The sequence below is a fragment of the Cydia strobilella genome, chromosome 19 (genome assembly GCF_947568885.1).
Source record: "Cydia strobilella chromosome 19, ilCydStro3.1, whole genome shotgun sequence".
NCBI lineage: Eukaryota > Metazoa > Arthropoda > Insecta > Lepidoptera > Tortricidae > Cydia > Cydia strobilella.
This window is the reverse complement of record NC_086059.1, coordinates 3,123,376-3,141,122: the sequence shown is the minus strand read 5'-3', so window position 1 is coordinate 3,141,122 and position 17,747 is coordinate 3,123,376. Positions and strand designations below refer to the sequence as shown.

At 37.0% G+C, this 17,747-nt stretch overlaps 1 protein-coding gene across 2 annotated transcripts in view; it reads left to right on the top strand.

The window, feature by feature from the left end:
* Window positions 1-17,747, top strand: part of LOC134750035 (uncharacterized protein CG3556) — a 139,860-nt gene that overhangs the window by 59,418 nt on the left and 62,695 nt on the right. For both annotated transcript variants that reach the window (XM_063685117.1, XM_063685116.1), the window contains exon 2: window positions 1-34. The gene's annotated coding sequence lies outside the window, so the exon portion shown is untranslated. The remainder of the gene's footprint in view (window positions 35-17,747) is intronic.

Here is a 17,747-nt window from a genome sequence, read left to right as displayed (position 1 = left end):
ATCCCGGAATTAAGCTGTCAAAAGAAATACTTCGGTAAGTACCTTTTATCTTATCTTATCTTATCTCACCACATGAATTTTATCTGCACCGCGCCACAAAAGATAGAAAATACCTGTGATATTAATTTAAAAGAGAAATTTACGAGAAAGTAACGCGCCATTTTCCATTTTAGAGAATATTAAAATGGCATATTCTGGCAATTTATGTAGAATTTTACCTCAAAAGGTAATTTGTTTACAACCAGCTCCCATCGCTTAGTGTTATTACCGTCATTATAACGGTTTATTTATTAACATCTAAGCCTTTATAGGAAATTTTCATCGGCTTGCAAATTACTTGTAAATTTGAATTTAGTTTTCCGTGTTTAACGGCCATCAGTAAATTTAAGTATTAAAATAAAACCTACTTCTAGGAATCAGAATTTGAATTTGGGCTTAGAACCCTTGAAGGAAACTGTATCGATTTGTTTGTAACATCTCGTTGGAGAGGTAGTTAGTGTTGGTTAAGGCGGTTCCTTGAGCCAGAAGGCGAAAAATCTCCTTATATGATCCTGTTTTTCTAAGAGACGTTGATATTTATAGACGTGAAAAAAAAATGTAGTTCTTGACTATATTATCTTTAATATCATAGCTTCCGATACACGAATTATGACACTTCGCTCGATACAATTAATTCCCAAAGTAACCTCTAACTCGGACTTTTAATCCAACTTTACTCGGTTATTTATTATGTGATAGTATCACGTAAACAAAAAAAGAAGAAAAAACAATCTTAACTTAAATAGTAATTTCATAGCTTTCGAATTTCGATATTGTAGGGTAACGTTTTTAAAATAAATAAAAATCGACAAAATTCGATCAAAATTGACACTTGGCGCGCATGATCTTTCCCGTTCTTGGACCGATGGAACGGCCTTAACATGGCAACATTATCTATTTTAAATAAGTAAATTTAAAATTTAAACGTACCGACTTAGTTAATAGTAAACAGTTAAGAATGTTTAGCTATAAAAATATGGCTACTGTCTCCGGAAATAGAGATCCACAAATTAATAAAATTTTGACATAAGTCATAACGATTGGCCATATTATTATCGTTTTTAGGGTTTCGTACCTCAAAAGGAAAAAACGGAACCCTAGGATCACTCTTGCGTCTGTCTGTCTGTCCGTCTGTCACAGCCTATTTTCTCCGAAACTACTGGACCAATTAAGTTTTTCAAAGAAATTTGGTATACATATGTATGTTTGTGAGCCAAAGAAGAACATGTAACGTAAACAAATTAATTTTAAACATGGGGGCCACTTTTGGGGGGTAAATGAGAAAATTAAAAATTAAAGTTTTTAAAACTATATCGCGTTACATATCAAATGAAAGAGCTCATTATAGGAAACTCAAGTGTATTTTTTTATAATTTTAGAATAAACATTTTAGAAGTTATTTAAGAAAATGGGCAAAAAAATCATTTGTAAAAAATCGCATTCGCTTCTTTTAAAAAATGGCCTCCAAAAGTAAAGTAATAGCTGGACTTTACAAATAGCCACGATGCATTGCCGGATGTTAACTAAATAATGGTTAAACGCGTTTATTGACAAATTTTTCATTCGCTGCACACTTCTACTTTAGTTCGCTGCATAATAAGTTATCAATATTACATTTTAAACAAATTTAATCAGCAAAAAACGAAAAAAAAAACTGGAGACGACTTCGCCATTTTCAAGTTCAACCCGAAATTTAACCACGAAACCCAAATATACTGTATATGAAAAAACGCGCCGTAATCATAATAAAGAACCCTAAGCACTGGTAGTTTCCGAACGTCATACATCTTCCTTGGTGTTGCCAGTGCGAACGATGATAGATGTTGCCAGGGAAATTACCTACGTAGAAAATGCACTTTCAAGATGGCGACTATGAAGATTTATGTACACACATGGAAATTATACGTAACGGGTTTTATTTTGCTTTCCTTTTTTAAGTATATTCTTCCTCCTCGTATTTTTGTTAAAAGACTCTATTAAGACTCAGGCCAATTTTTGCTCTTTTTTATTTTTATTATGGTTCTATTTTTATTTTTATTATCCTAACTCGTAGTAAAAGCAGATTATAACAGCCTTGAAATGTTAGTACTGAAGTTTAAAAATTTAATATACATGCACAGCATGCACTTCTAACTTATTTTGTTAGTAACTGGTTGGCGCCTACGAGAACAAAAGCAGATAATCGTATTGTAATAATACAATGCCATTGTTAGTACAGGTAAGTGAATGAATTTAGTTGAAATGATTCAGTCTATACCTCGTAATATACTATATAGCTACTTATGTATGTGTGGTATATTTAATGATGTATTTACAATGTATTAGAAGTAAAATTATAATTATGTAGGTATATGAGCATTCACCTGACATATATCTATGTCTGTTATTAGTTTTTATTTCTATAAATTGTTTTACAAAGAAATTAGAGCGAGTAGAAGTTTTACATAAAAAACTAGATAGATGAATACGTGAATGTTCATACCAAGTGATTTTAAAATGAGAGCGTAACTTCGATTGTATGGGAGCGGCTTTAATGGTTAATTTGACTTAAAATGAGGACTCTAAAAACTCGCGTATAAAAAACTGCACTAGTTCGTAATAGCGAAGTGCATATTAAATAGACCAGAAGTGCCTCGAGGCATGTGACGTCCATAATGCGCGCGTTTAATACTCGCCATGTGAAATGCATCGTGTTATGAGACTAGTTTTTAGTGATGTGACATACCACCGACTAGAAATTCCCGGAGGCACGAAGCTGGGATATTCTTTCTAAGTACCTTTAAGAGGTAGAGGAATGTGTGACGTCCATAATGCATAATGCGCGCGTTTAAGGTGGTTCGACTAGGTTACCCAAAGCTTAAACCCCGCTAGATGGCGTCACTTTCGCAAATTTTCAGGTTTTATTTTTTTGTGGAATAGTGTTGGTATCTGTATACTTAAAAGTATGTTTAGCGCATTCTTTACATAAATATTGAACTATTATAATAAACATTGAATACTTCATTAGTGCAAAAAACACTTTTAAAGTCGACAGAGTGTTTCTGTCATGCTATTTCCTACTATTACTCACACATGCAAACAGTGTTTCCGTGATGCTTGTAGTAGACAATTTCATGCAGTATAAGTATGCTGCAATGGCGTTGCGGTATGTTCGTGGAAATACGTGCAAGAGGATTCGGGTTCGAGACTGGTACGTCAGGGGTACTTTTTTTTGTCCTTTTTGTGTTATGTTTCTTATACCTTTTAGTCTTCGAATTCTTGTCCGATTCCGATATAACCGAAATATATTTCAGTGATATCGGAAACGGCTCTAACGATTTCGATGAAATTTGCTGTAAGGGGTTCGATCTAGCTAGGTCTGATCTCTGGGAAAACGAGCATTTTTGAGTTTTTACTTATGTTTTCTTTTTCTCCCAGATATTCAGTATTATTAATAAATTAGTTTATAACGTTTTATAAAAATATGTGACGTTTTGAACTAAAAGGTACCACATTGTCGGTTGTCGATTAGGTTGATTTCATTTTGAAGCTTTATGGAAATATGACAACAATAAGTAGGTACCCGTTTGGTTGAAAACGCCACATATATTGAAAACCTGACTTTCACAAATCTCACCTTTTTGGGTTCTTCCAACTCAGAAAGAATGGAGAATACTGACGATTCTTAGTAGCACTAGCCCAAGGAAGTCCAGGTTTGTAAGTGTCAGGTATCAGTTTTTTTTAAAGCGCTAAATATAGTTCTACAAGTAAAGCAATCCCTTTCTGCCCAGCCTCTATAGTATTTTTCAAACTGGAAGGGTACGATGATAGATTTCATCTCCATACAATTTATAACCTAATAATGCCAAATGTTGCAAAATTATATTGAATTGAGATCTATCATCGTACCCTTGCAGTTTGAAATAGTTATTTACGATACAAGTGCGGAAAAGAGAAAATTCGAAAAGAGTGGCGACAGATTAAAACACGACCGCAGAGAGTGTTTTAAATCGACACGAGTTGCGAATTACCTATTCGCACGTGTATCGTACAACGTTTTACAGTACATATGGCCCTTTAAACTTTCGACATATGCATGAAAAGTGCTCTTTACGCACTAGGGCGAGAAAGTTGCACCATATGTACTGTAAAATACTTTTTAGTACATATGGTGCTACATATACGTTACCGCCCTAGTGCGGTAATTAGTACAATACGTGCATATGTCGAAAATGTAAAGGGCCATAATTATGTACTGTAAAACGTTGTACAATACACGTGCGAAAAGGTAATTCGCAACTCGTGTCGATTAAAATACTTCCTTCGGTCGTGTTTCAATTTATCGCCACTCGTTGCCAATTTCCTACTTTTCGCACTTGTATCGTAATATACTAATAATAAAGTAGTAATTGTAAAATAAAATCAAAACTTTTTTTATATATTTTTTTTGGATACAAGTAGGTACAGTGAGTAACAACATTGCATGGCCTTCTAATTATAACTATTATAGAAAACGGGATATTTATCATGTTTATTTATATTATTTATTTCTCGATATTTTGGCCGGTCTTGCAAGACCAGTCGTTGTGGAGATCCCTGGGGAGGCCTATGTCCAGCAGTGGATGTCTTGTTGGTGTAGATGGATTCACACAACAAATGAAATAACATTTTTTCATATTTGTTATCCGTGTCCCTGTACCTGAAAGAAAAATAATATCATGATAGCACAAATTCTCTAATGTTATAGGAAGAAAGATGATGCAACAATATGGATTCTAATAAAGTTATCATTTACTTACCCAGTAATAATTGTGTTTTTCATTCATAGACAAAATTCCATAATTTTCATCCCCAGGAAATGTTTTATTTTACTTTATTGCAGTGAGGATGTCCTGATTTTTTCTGGCTAATGAAGGAAAACATTTTATTTCCAAGAATGCCTCTTCATTTTGCACAATACCTAAAAAAACCTAGAGTTAGTGACACATTGACTATTCGGCAACCAAAACAGTAATAATTACATTATATAGGTATTGTTCACTGCTTATATCTACCATTACGGAAGAAGTGAGAATTATTTTCTAAAAAGATCGGCACGAGAAAATTACAATGCACAATGAAGGAATGAAACTGTACCTACCTTACGAAACTTACATCATGAATTCCGCTTCAATTGAGTCTGAATTTTTCTGGATTTTCGCGGACCAGAACACCGATGATTTTTGTAACTTGATTTAGACGTTGCTATCATTTTCAATTTATACAAACAAATTGATGTCACAATAAACATGACCCTATGTGTCAGTGTCAACACTGTCAAATAAAAATGCACTAAACATGACGGCACTGCGGACTTCCGGTTCGAGCGCCATCTTGATAGTTAGCATCGTGATTAATTACTTTGTTTTTTGCTTATTAATATTGTTTAAAGTGTAATATCGATAGCTTATTATACAGTAAACTAATGTGGTAGTGTGCAGTGAATGGAGAATTAATTTTGAAGCGCGTTTAACCACCATCTTGGAGTCAACGGCCGGTAGTCCACGTGCTTCTTGTAAAGACTAGCTATCGATTTACAAGAGCTAACAAATCACCGTACACTGTCTTGTACAACCGTACAATTTTTGTCGTTTGTAAACCTCTCAATACCTTGATACTGGCGAAATAGTCCCACTGGGCTGAAGCCATAATTTTAAAAGAAGAAGAAGAAGAAGATGACGGCACTGCAAATCCTGCCAGGTCGGCCAGGCAACGTCGCCAACGTCATAGAGTGGCAACGCCGCACGCAACGTATTTGTACACGACATTTGTGACACACACATACGTAAAATTGATGAAAAAATTACGTTTATTTATGTATGATTTCTGTATGAAACAAAGTTTTTCTATTAATTTAGCGCAAACGAATATTCGAAAGTAGATAAATGAGCAAATATTTCTGTAGTAATAGTGTGTAGTGCCTTAATTAAAGCAGATTGAATTTTGTATGAAAATCGAACCACCTTAATACTCGTTAATTGGAATGGATCATGTTAGATACCATCATCAACCCCAGAGCCCGAAGCTGGGATATTTCCTACCAAGTGCCTTACCTCTAAGGAGAGGTAAGGCCTACTAGAGGCATGTGTGACATCCATAGTGATGAGCGGCTAGCACTAACTGTCGGAAATCGACAGTGACAGCGCCCGCGCCAACGCCGCATTAGTACCTAATGCCGCAACAGTCCTGCAACTGCAGTTACCAGCCGAAGGTCACCTTAATCCCTAATGTGTACATTTTACTCTCTAATACTGTATTTTGTTTTGACAATATAATACTCTTCCATTTTTTGAAGTCGGTTAAAAAATATCGAAAATTACTCTTGCTGTTTTTTGTTGTGTAAATTTGATCTAAAAACAGTAAAAATGAAAAATTTAAGATTATAAAGAACCAAAATTACATTGTCGTCGCTTGTATAACAATTTTTTCCCAATGTTGGGGTAAATTATTCCTCTAGGGCATTTTTCCCGGGTACATCACTACTCCTTGCCTCGTAGCGCAAGAAGTTAGCTGTAATATTTCTTGTGTTTCATGGTCTCCTTCTGATATAATGCTCTTGTGGTTTCAAATTAGGTTTTTATGAAAGAATTTTAACCAGTGCACTATGGAGAGTGCTTAAATATAATCTTTTTTCTAGTAGTGATGATGTAGATGTAGTGTAGGGACGTCCGGCCGGAGGCACAGAGTGATAGGTAATCGGTACAAAACAAAATATCATTTTTTTTGCAAAAAGTTACACCGTATCATCTAAATGGATTATAAGTGACTACTGATATCGATGAATAATTACCACTAGGCGTGAAAACTAAGCATGGTCAGACTCTATATTTAAGTATACCTAAGGACACACAGATGGTTTTATTATACAGAAATTTCAAAATGCTCCAATGTGTATAAATATGTTATAACAATTTGAAAGCAAAAGCCAATTAACTATTTTGTAAACCGCTTTTGTGTCGATGACAGGCCTAAAGTCTTCGTCATATAACAAACGTAGAATAATGTATTCAGCCACGGCCTCTCTGTCTGTCCGTCTAGCCGAATACAATTGAATTTTTCACTGGCCCATGGCGTATTTGCCTACTGTCTGCCCTATGTCCTACTAATAAAATGGCGTATGTACTAAATATGTAACCGAACAGAAGGGCATAGTATGCAGGGCAGTTACGTCCGAAGCGTCTCAGTTGTAATGAGAGTAATGTTAATAAAGGTTTAAGCGCCTGCTGTAGAAATGCTCCATGTTCTAGTTTCCCGTTACACCATTTACACCATTTTATAATTAATTCTTCAGTGTTGCTCGCGTATTGTCATTGCTACTTGTATTTTCAATTAATTCTCTATTTAACTCTTTATTGTACAATACCTACATAGACAAATACGGCACAGAATGTGCAGTACAAAGGCGAACTTATCCTTTTAAGGGATCTTTTCTAGTTAACCTTTGAGTACATGAGAATTGATGAGAACGGTAGACAAGTACCTTAAGCACTAAATAATATCAAGGAAAGTCAATAAAATAATATCAAAATAATAAAAAGAGGACTTACAAACACGAAGTAACAGTATAGCAAATACATATGTGCCATTCTCAACTAAAAGGGTACTTATTGTCGCTTGTCAATAAGGTGCTATTTCCATAAAGATTGAATTTGAAAGCAACCTTATCGACAACCGACAATGTGGTACCTTTTAATTGGAAACGTCACATTATATACATATACACTGCACTGTAGAATAGTAGAAAAAACATTTCTTAAAAAAAATAGAGATCGACTCGCTCTGTAAGCAATTGCAATGGCCACTACGCCCACTACTATGTCGACATATTAAATACCTAATGAAATTACTTTTGTGTCTAAATGGAACTCGCATTTGCGCAGCTAGGTAAATAAGGGAATTTAAACGCGGCAGCCATTTGGTATGATAATTAGATAAGTGTGATGATTGGGTTCAACTGTCATTTAGGGACTTGGAATATTTTATATGAATTTGTATTGCACATTAGGGTTAAAATCAATCGTTATTACATAGATTTTATGTACCTACACCTACTGAAGTGGCTCTTAACAAAGGGCTTATTATTATTCGGGCAACTAAAATATTAAACAGGAAGTTTAATTGGGCATATAATAATATAATTTGGCCGTGTATTAATATTGTAGAGCCTAAAAAATATATTAGCGCCAAATATAAGCATCATATTATTAAAAAAACTGGCAGCAAATTCAAGCCACCAAAATTATGAATAGGGAGCTTGAAATGATAGTTTGGCGACTAAATAATAAATTGGCATCTATTATCGCCTTAACAAAGTAAGTCTTGAAGAATAGTTTGAAATTTTCGAGATAAGAAACTCGTCAATATCATTTTTTAACAGTTTAAAGCCTAGTTCGGACTACTTTAGTAATTTAGTCGAGTGGCGAGTATTTGTGACTTTGCATGCCTAAAGGGTCCTTATACCCATGTGTAGCATAGACCCTTTAGGCATGCAGTCACAAATACTCCCTCCTTTCTTTCTACGAAAGTTACTGCAAAGCAGATTTCTTTCTAAGTGCAATCTCGGCAATTTGAGCAAGAAATTAGAACTAGAAACGTTCGCTGACAAGGTACACTTAGTATTTTAGTCTTTGTAGACAGTTTTCTCAAATACCACAAAGACATTACATTTATTTCTTCAACCACACAATAAACTACTAGTTCCACATTATTAAGCACCATTGATTTCCCCACTTTTGTTATAACTGTACTTGTTTGTTACTAGGAGGAAACTTTAGACAATAGGTAACTTATGACGATAGTTCGCACTTCACTTACACAGTTTATTGGGCTTGTGGACGTACAATGCATCTAAATAGGATTGTATTGTTACAACCTTGTTCATGAAAAATCTCTATCAGAGGCTTGTACAGCCTGTACAACTCGCCGCGAAATGCCACACCCGGACAATCGCATCACACAAATAAATGCCCTTACCGGGATTCGAACCCAGGACCGTCGGCTTTACAGGCAGAGTCACTATACCCACTAGGCCAGACCGGTCGTCTAATGTTGAAGAATATATCAGTTTACTAAGAATTGAAGATTTTTATTTGAGTCGTCGAGATCCTGACCTGCACGGCTGCTACAAGCTACAAGCAACATCCCTATTTGCTCCATCAACCGTAGTATAAAATCACGAAGCGGAACAAAAATCCACATGTTTTTGCAGACAATTTTACATGATCAATGGCTTTATTCACAATAGCGCTTTTTCCATTGTTTGGTCAACAAAATAGGTTATTTATTAAAGGGTTAATTGTGTCTCCCACTTTCCATGTGGCTTCAACTGTAGCTGTACTCGTAAGTTTATATTCAGACGCGTTAAGGACTAAGGCTTTAATAAAATACCTACTACTATTAAAGTACCTACTTATAACACTCGGATTTCAAAAGGCTGTTAATACAAAAAAGTATGTGTGTGTGTGTGTGTCAGCTCCATAGAAATATGAATATAAGGTATGTATTACGTATTTAAATCGTCGTCTAAATATCTACCCACAACACAAGCCTTACTGTGGGACTAGGTCGATCTGTGCAAAATCCCAGGTAGCATTTATACGTCATTATGACGTCAGCGACGTCATTATGAGGTAATAATACCGTCATTATACTTTGCTACCTGGGAATGGTCCTATAATATTTATTTATTATAAGTCTTTGGTAATATTAATATGTGGTCGTATGTTTACCTATATATTCGTCCCGTGATATTATGTTACAGAATACTATTTACAGGAGCATCGCTGCTTGAATTTAAAAGCGTATCATTTTTCCCTCGTCCTCATGAATTAATCATTGGGTTCGAGTTCTAACACCTGATTCCAGTGAGGAAATTAGCAGATGCTGCTGCTTCTGATACTTTATGGTTTATATTTCCATTAATTTATTGCCTGACTAAAGGTTGAAGGGTTAAAATTATTTTGGCATAGATTTATATTATAAGGTAAAACAATATCATGTTTTTGAATTTAAATATTGTGTGTTTAAATATTAATAAAACTGGCCAAGCGCGAGTCGGACTCGCGCACGAAGGGTTCCGTACCATTACGGAATAAAACAGCAAAAAAATCACGTTTGTTGTATGGGAGCCCCATTTAAATATATTATTCTGTTTTTAGTATTTGTTGTTATAGCGGCTATAGAAATACATCATCTGTGTAAATTTCAACTGTCTAGCTATCACGGTTGATGGGATACAACCTGGTGACAGACGGACAAACAGACAGACAGCGGAGTCTTAGTAATAGGGTTCCGTTTTTACTCTTTGGGTACGGAACCCTGAAAAGTAATCGTTAAGTTTCCGTCAAACATAATGTTGCTCATTTTGAAAAATAATTTTCATAGTTTTTGGTTTTTGTACAAAATTTACCACAATTTGTTAAAGTGCATCTAAATGCATAGGTCTATACCTATGTTCGTTATTTATTTCTATCGAGCGAATCAAAAACTCAGAATTCGAACCGCTGAAGTCCCTTGACTTCACATCTGAATGAAAATATTATTTGAGTTAATTGTGGGTCATAGTTGGGAGCATTATTGTTGGTCGGTTTTACGTAATTTCGGTATTCTATTTTTAAAGAACCGGAAACGGAAACCACCATTTGTTGAAGTGGAACTCTGATGAAGATCTTAAATTATAAGCTAAAATAGATGTCATATATTAAAGAAAAAGTGACGAAGCCCTCCAGTGCTGAAGGCCGGAGTCGAACCGGCGTCTTTAGCAATTTCAGCTAACGCCTTGAACCCCTAGGCCACCCCGCCACGTGGCGCCACCGTGGAGGGCTTCGTCACTTTTTCTTTAATATATGACATCTATTTCAGTTTATAATTTATATATAGTAGTGTGACTACTTAAAATTATAGACATGAAGGAGTTGGGCCTGTCCAGTGACGACGCATATCAGCGAACAAAGTGGCACCTTAAAATTAGAAAAGCCGACCCCGCGTAACGGGATAAGGCGAGGACAAAGAAGAAGAAGAAGAAGTGTGACTACTTAAAAAACACATATCAAAATATTTAATTTAATAATTTTATTAGTTCCCAAAGTTGCGTAAAATCTTAAATATTTTGTTCTGTGAAGTTTCGTAAATTTTTTGACAAAGATTATTCACATGATATACGCGCAGCCCTGTATCTTACATCGCACGCACGCACGACGTCCAATTTATTTCACAGGCAGACAATATTTACTGGCGTTATCAAATTATGCAAATACAGCGTTTAGCTACAGCGGTATTGTTTATCGGAATACCTGACACGTAGATTCAGTAAACAACGAAGCCTATTCGTATTTTTGAGATCAGAACATAATATGGTAGGTATTAAATTGGCTCATAGTGCGCGCGCACTAAAAACCACGAACATAGTCTGAAATTTTTGAACAGGTGTCAAATTAGGTTAAGATTTATAAGTCTTTTAGATAATTCGAATTATGTATCAGTATGTAAAACGATGCCTCTCATTTAAATAGCTTACCAAAATTCCAGTAGCAAACTAACCCGAACTCAATATGAATATTAAATTTTGGCACAGTTAATCAAGATATTAGATACCAATAAATACGAACAAAACTTTAATACATAGGTATTACATAGGTACCTATATCAGAAATTCAGAACCCCTAGTGTGGATTTCATTCGATAGCGTGACGTGACGTACGCATTTGCGATTTTGAGTTTCCAAAAGGTCCCGCTTGGTGCGCTGTTGTACAAATGGTCGGGCCAAAACGCATTCGTTAGCTAGAGCAGGCTGTTAGTATCATATTAGAGCAAACGCGTGAATGTAACGTTCTGATAGCAACATGTGACTAATAGACTTTGGAATACCAAAGTGAAATTTATTACATTTCTAGTAAGTTTCCAATGAAACTTTTGCTTACATTTCATTTACTGTTACTAAGTTATGGCGGCCATGTTAAGTAAATGCAAACGAATGCGGGCGGCCTCATTGCACGCTGTACAAAACACTTGACGCTTGACGCTACGCTGCACGACCCGGCGAACCCTCCGCTGGACGCTCTGTGACCGTACCCTTACCCTAGGGCCCGAAGGCCAGCGTGCATGCGTGAAGCCGACCCCCATACATTTTGTTTACCCAATGTATAACCACCAGTCCACTGTGTAAAGCAGGCCTATGTACTCAGTCGGCTTATACAAGCCAGCTGTGGCGATTCGACCTAGATGCAACTGGCAGCCGGTATTGGGAGCTTTTGAACTGAACTTTATTTGTCTTTTTACGTTGCACATTGACCACAGATCACTTATATTTTAGAAGAAGATTTTGAATGCTGTTTAGCAAAAAAAAAGGAGATAAGCACATAGCAATTTTACATCGTCACGGAGTACTCAACAGATGTGCTGCAAAAACAAATGTACGTATACAGTTAAATACCCCATTATAGTTGTACCAAACAAACCATCTTATCTTATCCCTCTCATACCTCAAATACCAAAAGCCCTTCTGCTGATTGGCTGGCTTCAAAGAACCCTGCCGCTTATGGTCAGTCCTCAACCGCTTTAGGATCAGTGTTGGTAACTGCACCCAATCCGAAGATTGCAGGTTCGTGTCCTGTCACGGTCGCCACTATTGTCCAGGCGGACAATAAGAAACCCAGTAATATTTTACAAAATTTATTACTAGTTTCACAGTTTGAATTAATCAATCAATCAATAATTTATTTCGAACAAATAAGTCCATAATGTGTTAGTAACATACCTATACATACTAATACTTAAATCTAGGGTTAGTACAAACATAATATTAAAACAGAATTTTACATAATGGGGCATGTAGCTGCACCCAGTGCTTCAGCCACGGTGAGTCCCACCAGAATTAAAGTTACAAAAATACAGAATATGGCTCTGCGCAGCGTGCGCGTGCGTCAGAGTGTGCCCGTCGACTGTCTCTGTCTCTGCCCGGCCGATCGCCCGCGCTCTTCTAGCCTCGCGTGCTGCGTCCCGCTCTCGCATCCGATGTTCGATCGGCGCTCGTACACCCACCACTGGCACAAATGGGATTGGAGTAGCCCTCCTCCCTGCAGGTGTGACACCCAGACCAGATTGAACACAGATTGCTGGAGTGTCCCCTTACAAAATACATACGCCATGTGAATGACTTCAATATCCTGAAGACAGTCATGGATTGGTCATGGAGGTCTGATTTGAAGGCAACGTCAGACACGTCAAACATAGCAAAGTGATGCATAGAGAGAAAGCAAGACCCGACCATCAGATGGGAATGTTATTTCCCAAGGGTTGGGAGGGAAAGAGGTTTAAATATGAGCTTCATAATTCCTAGTCTGTAGACCCAGATGCCCGCCGGCAGCGAGCTCAGCCACGCGAGCTCATGCCGCAAGAATAAGCCTCCGAAGACCTCAAAGTCGCAGAATGGCCACCATGACCACCAAGCCATGATGGCCAACCGAAATCCAGAACAGAAGAAGAAGAAAAAGCCAACACCAAAAGTTGGCAAAAACAGACCGTGCCGCGCGAAAGAAGCTGCCAAAAAGGGCCCCGCCCTGAAATGGCCACCTCACACCCCCAGAAAGGGGGAGTGCCAGAAGAACCAGTACTACCTAGTCTGTAAATGGTAATCCGTGGTGGTGACCTAAAAAGCGCTGACACATCGTTTGATGCTTTAAAACCGTGATGATTAAGGGGCGATGTAAACAACTTGTCATGTTGGGACATTGCAAATTTTACTCTGTTGTTATAAAAAAAAACCTAATTTAGTTAAATAATATTTTCGTTTTATGTTATTTTTAAGTATAAGAAATAACTCTTATACCTACTCACATATGGTGACAAAGTAAAAGTTATTTATAATCCAGTTTACTATTTATTACTTACCTACCTATATCACAATGAAATCAATTATTTTACGTACCTGAAACTAATTACAGGTCCTTAACTATTTCATTTTTTGTGACTCACGGGTCCATAAAACTAAAACTATTTCGTCGCGTCGCTACAAGTACATGCGGCCCCACCAATTTTGGTGTCTAGCCATAGTAATTGCCGCGCACTGCTACGAAACGGACGCCTGCTCGAGCTTGCGCCACCTAGCGGTCATATCTGTCGTAATAGACGCGTTTTGTTAGAGAGTGAATCTTCTGTACCTAGTACTATTATTTATTCTGTCGCTTAGCACGGCAGCTTTAACACAAATATTTGTAAACTGCATCGAGCTCAGCAGGTACTAAATAGTTGCTTTGGCTCAGTTACGATACTTACTCGCTATCAAAATACTTTGACTTGGTAAGCTGAAAACTAACAGGAAAGTTTACGAATGCGCCGTAAGTTGATAACACCTGAGGTGTTGAATTTATCCTACATATTTGTGGTACCCTGGTGCAGTATAGAATTTTTAAATTTTTCCTTTAATACCTATAAAATAAATATTTTGTATATATAGTATCGCTCTATTACTAAGACTTCGCTGTCTGTCGGTCTGTCTGTTGAAATTTTCACAGATGATTTCACTATTGCCGCTATAACAACAAATACTACAAACAGAATAAAATAAATATTTAAGTGGGGCTCCCATACAACAAACGTAATTTTTTTCCGTTTTTTGCGTAATGGTACGGAACCCTTCGTGCGCGAGTCTGAATCGCACTTGGTCGGTTTTTTTAAATGTTAGACTCCGGTGCCGTTTAGAGAACATTTTAACGGTAGATGACGCTATCCGCCTCCCTAAGGCAACAAAATGAAGGAATGGAGAAACTAACACGTTTCAGGTCAGCGTCGGTAGCTCAGTTGGTTAAGAGCATCTGGACCAGTGTTCCAATAGGTAGGTACTATAGTTAGGTCGCAAGTTCGAATCTTACTCGAACGGGGAAGTTTTAAATTTTCCCTATAATTTGTTTGTAGTTTTATTTTATGACAAAAAATGATTTGATAAAAAATTGTTTAAATTTCTAAAAGCTCAAAGGACGAGTTATGATTTTAGGATTGTATGTATGTGAGTGAGTGAGGATGTTTGTGACATATGTTCCGCCATTCCATTTTTGTCAGTCTACTCTTTCATGTAAGGCCAACATGCCAGGGTATTTAAATAGTTTGCAAAAAGGGCGATGTTATACAGGATGGGATTATACTGAACAACTTTTACTATGGGACCAACCACGAAATCGCGAAAAAAAAATTTACCCTCCCATAGAAAATGGACCAGCCAGAATGTATGAAACAGCCAAGTTGCTCAGTATAATCCCAAAACCTCCCTGGCAACGGGAATGCACTTATTTTTTAACCACCGCGACGACGCTACGTTTTATCTGTTCTCTATAAATATACTTACTTTTCAATATAAATATGGATAAAAGTCAAGCCATTTAAAAAATGGATTTTATCGCTTTTAAAACATGTAAGGCGCGGGTTACACTTTTTACGTCACGTCATTAATCTTGTCACGAAGAAAAACAGTGACGAACGGCGTTCGTCACTTGCGCTAAATCATCTTGTTTTTTGCAACCATGTTTTACGAAAAATTAGCCTGAAAAAGAGAGCCTACCAGCTTTTGAATAAATATTGGCTATAGCACATTTCATTTCATTTATTCATTCAATATCTACAGCAAACTTCACTATTTTAATTTAAACCACGGTTTTAAGACATTGTATGTAGTAACAGTCCAAAAAGACCGACATAGTTGAGCGTACTACTATAATCCCTTCTAATAATATAAAGCGGAAAGTAACTGTGTGTGTTTGTTTGTCTGTTACCTCTTTACGCTCAAACAGCTGAACCGATTTAGATAATAAATTTTGGCTGGTACAAGCTTTTATCGCGTTTCTTTCCACAGGCAACTAATACTTATCGAGACAATTCTAAAACCCCAAACACAATTATTAGGTTGCGTTGTTTTATCACAGAGTTCCTATATCCACCTCCTGTCTCCATCATCAGATCAGCTCGGTGGTACCATTGCATGGTCACCCGATATATGTATATGCAAATTTTCAGCTTCATCGAAAACCGGAAAGTGGGTCAAATTTAACTTGCAAGATTTGACCCGTACAAACATATATGTAGTTACATAGATTCATACATAGGTAGCAAATTAATACAAAGCTTGTAAAATTTCAGACATGGAGATAGTTTGAGGCCCGGGGAGTGATATGGGGTAGTTTTTATCATTCCACGTACAGGAAGTCCCGTGCAGAAATTTAAGCAGTTTAATTATATCTTTGTTGTAAAATAAAATATTCGATAATGTAAAAACAGAAATGAAATGAACGTTGGTTTTTCAGCTATTAACAACGAGCAGAATCAATACGGACGCTTCACAGCGATCCCAATTAACAAAAGGGATTGCATGTTGCAAAGAGATTGCTCTCAAAGCTTGCTGTCGTTCCGAAAGCTTCACTCGGTTGAACCAATCGCTTTATGCATGACTGTGGCATCTATATGTCGGCGGCCGATCGTAAAATCCGCCCGATCTTAAATTTCATGTGTAATGTTTTGACGGTAGACACATAAAACCAATTAGGTAGGATAGGTTCGTTAGGTTGCTTCAGATGTCCGAAGGGCAAACTGTCTAGAAATAGGCCCGCTGCGCCGCTTCGCTTCGCGTTCGCGAGTTGTTCGCTTACGTAAGACGCTGCGTAACAGTATATTCCAAGACATACCCACCCATCGTATCTCCTGAAGCTTTTCATGTTTTTCAGCCTGCTGGTTCTACGTGTCCATTTGATTATTTTCATTTGCAGTCTGCCTCTTTTGCACTCATGAAATGTTCTTATACATGAGAGCTTTCCTTCACTCTTCAATGCACTCTTCAATTATCTCCAAGTGTAACTATTTTGATGCACAAAAACGTAAACAATCTTTATAAAGGTCATTATTTGTCGGCAAACAAGTTGCAGTGAGAATACTGATGTGCTATAGTGTAAGAGGCTTCATTCGCTAGGAGGCGATGGCCACGACCATGCAAGTAGTTGTCAGTACCCCTAGTGTAAATTTAAAGAATAGAATAGAATAGAATAGAAAACGTTTCTAAGAACAAATTAAATTATTTTCTATGAAAATATTTTAATTTGTGGTTTTTCAAGTAGACACACTACTATTTAAACTATAAACTGAAAATAAATATCATATACGAAGGAAAAAATGACCAAAGCCTCCAGTGTCCAGAGCTGGAATCGAACCAGCGTACCCCGTTTACCGGACAGGTGCCTGAACCGCTCGGCTATCCGGCCACGGTGGCATGGGTCGAAATTTCCAAGTATATGACAATTCCCGAAGGCTTGTGGCGCCCCCTGGCCATCTCTAAGGTAGAACAGTATGGTTCGACCTTCTAACTGAATCAACTCAGGCGATTACGGGCTAGCGAAGAGAGATGGCGCTGCCATTAATACTCTAAGAACAAATTAAATTATTTTCTATGAAAATATTTTAATTTGTGGTTTTTCAAGTAGACACACTACTATTTAAACTATAAACTGAAAATAAATATCATATACGAAGGAAAAAATGACCATGAAATGACTCTGGTCATGTTTGTGATTGCTGTGGCAGAAGATGCCGCTCTGGTATTGGACTCTTCAGTCATCGCAGACGTTACAATCAACCTCCCCGTAACACCTGATTTTACCCGACGCTGCAACAATCATCTGCTATAGATGTCGTGGCCGATGATGATGATGATGATG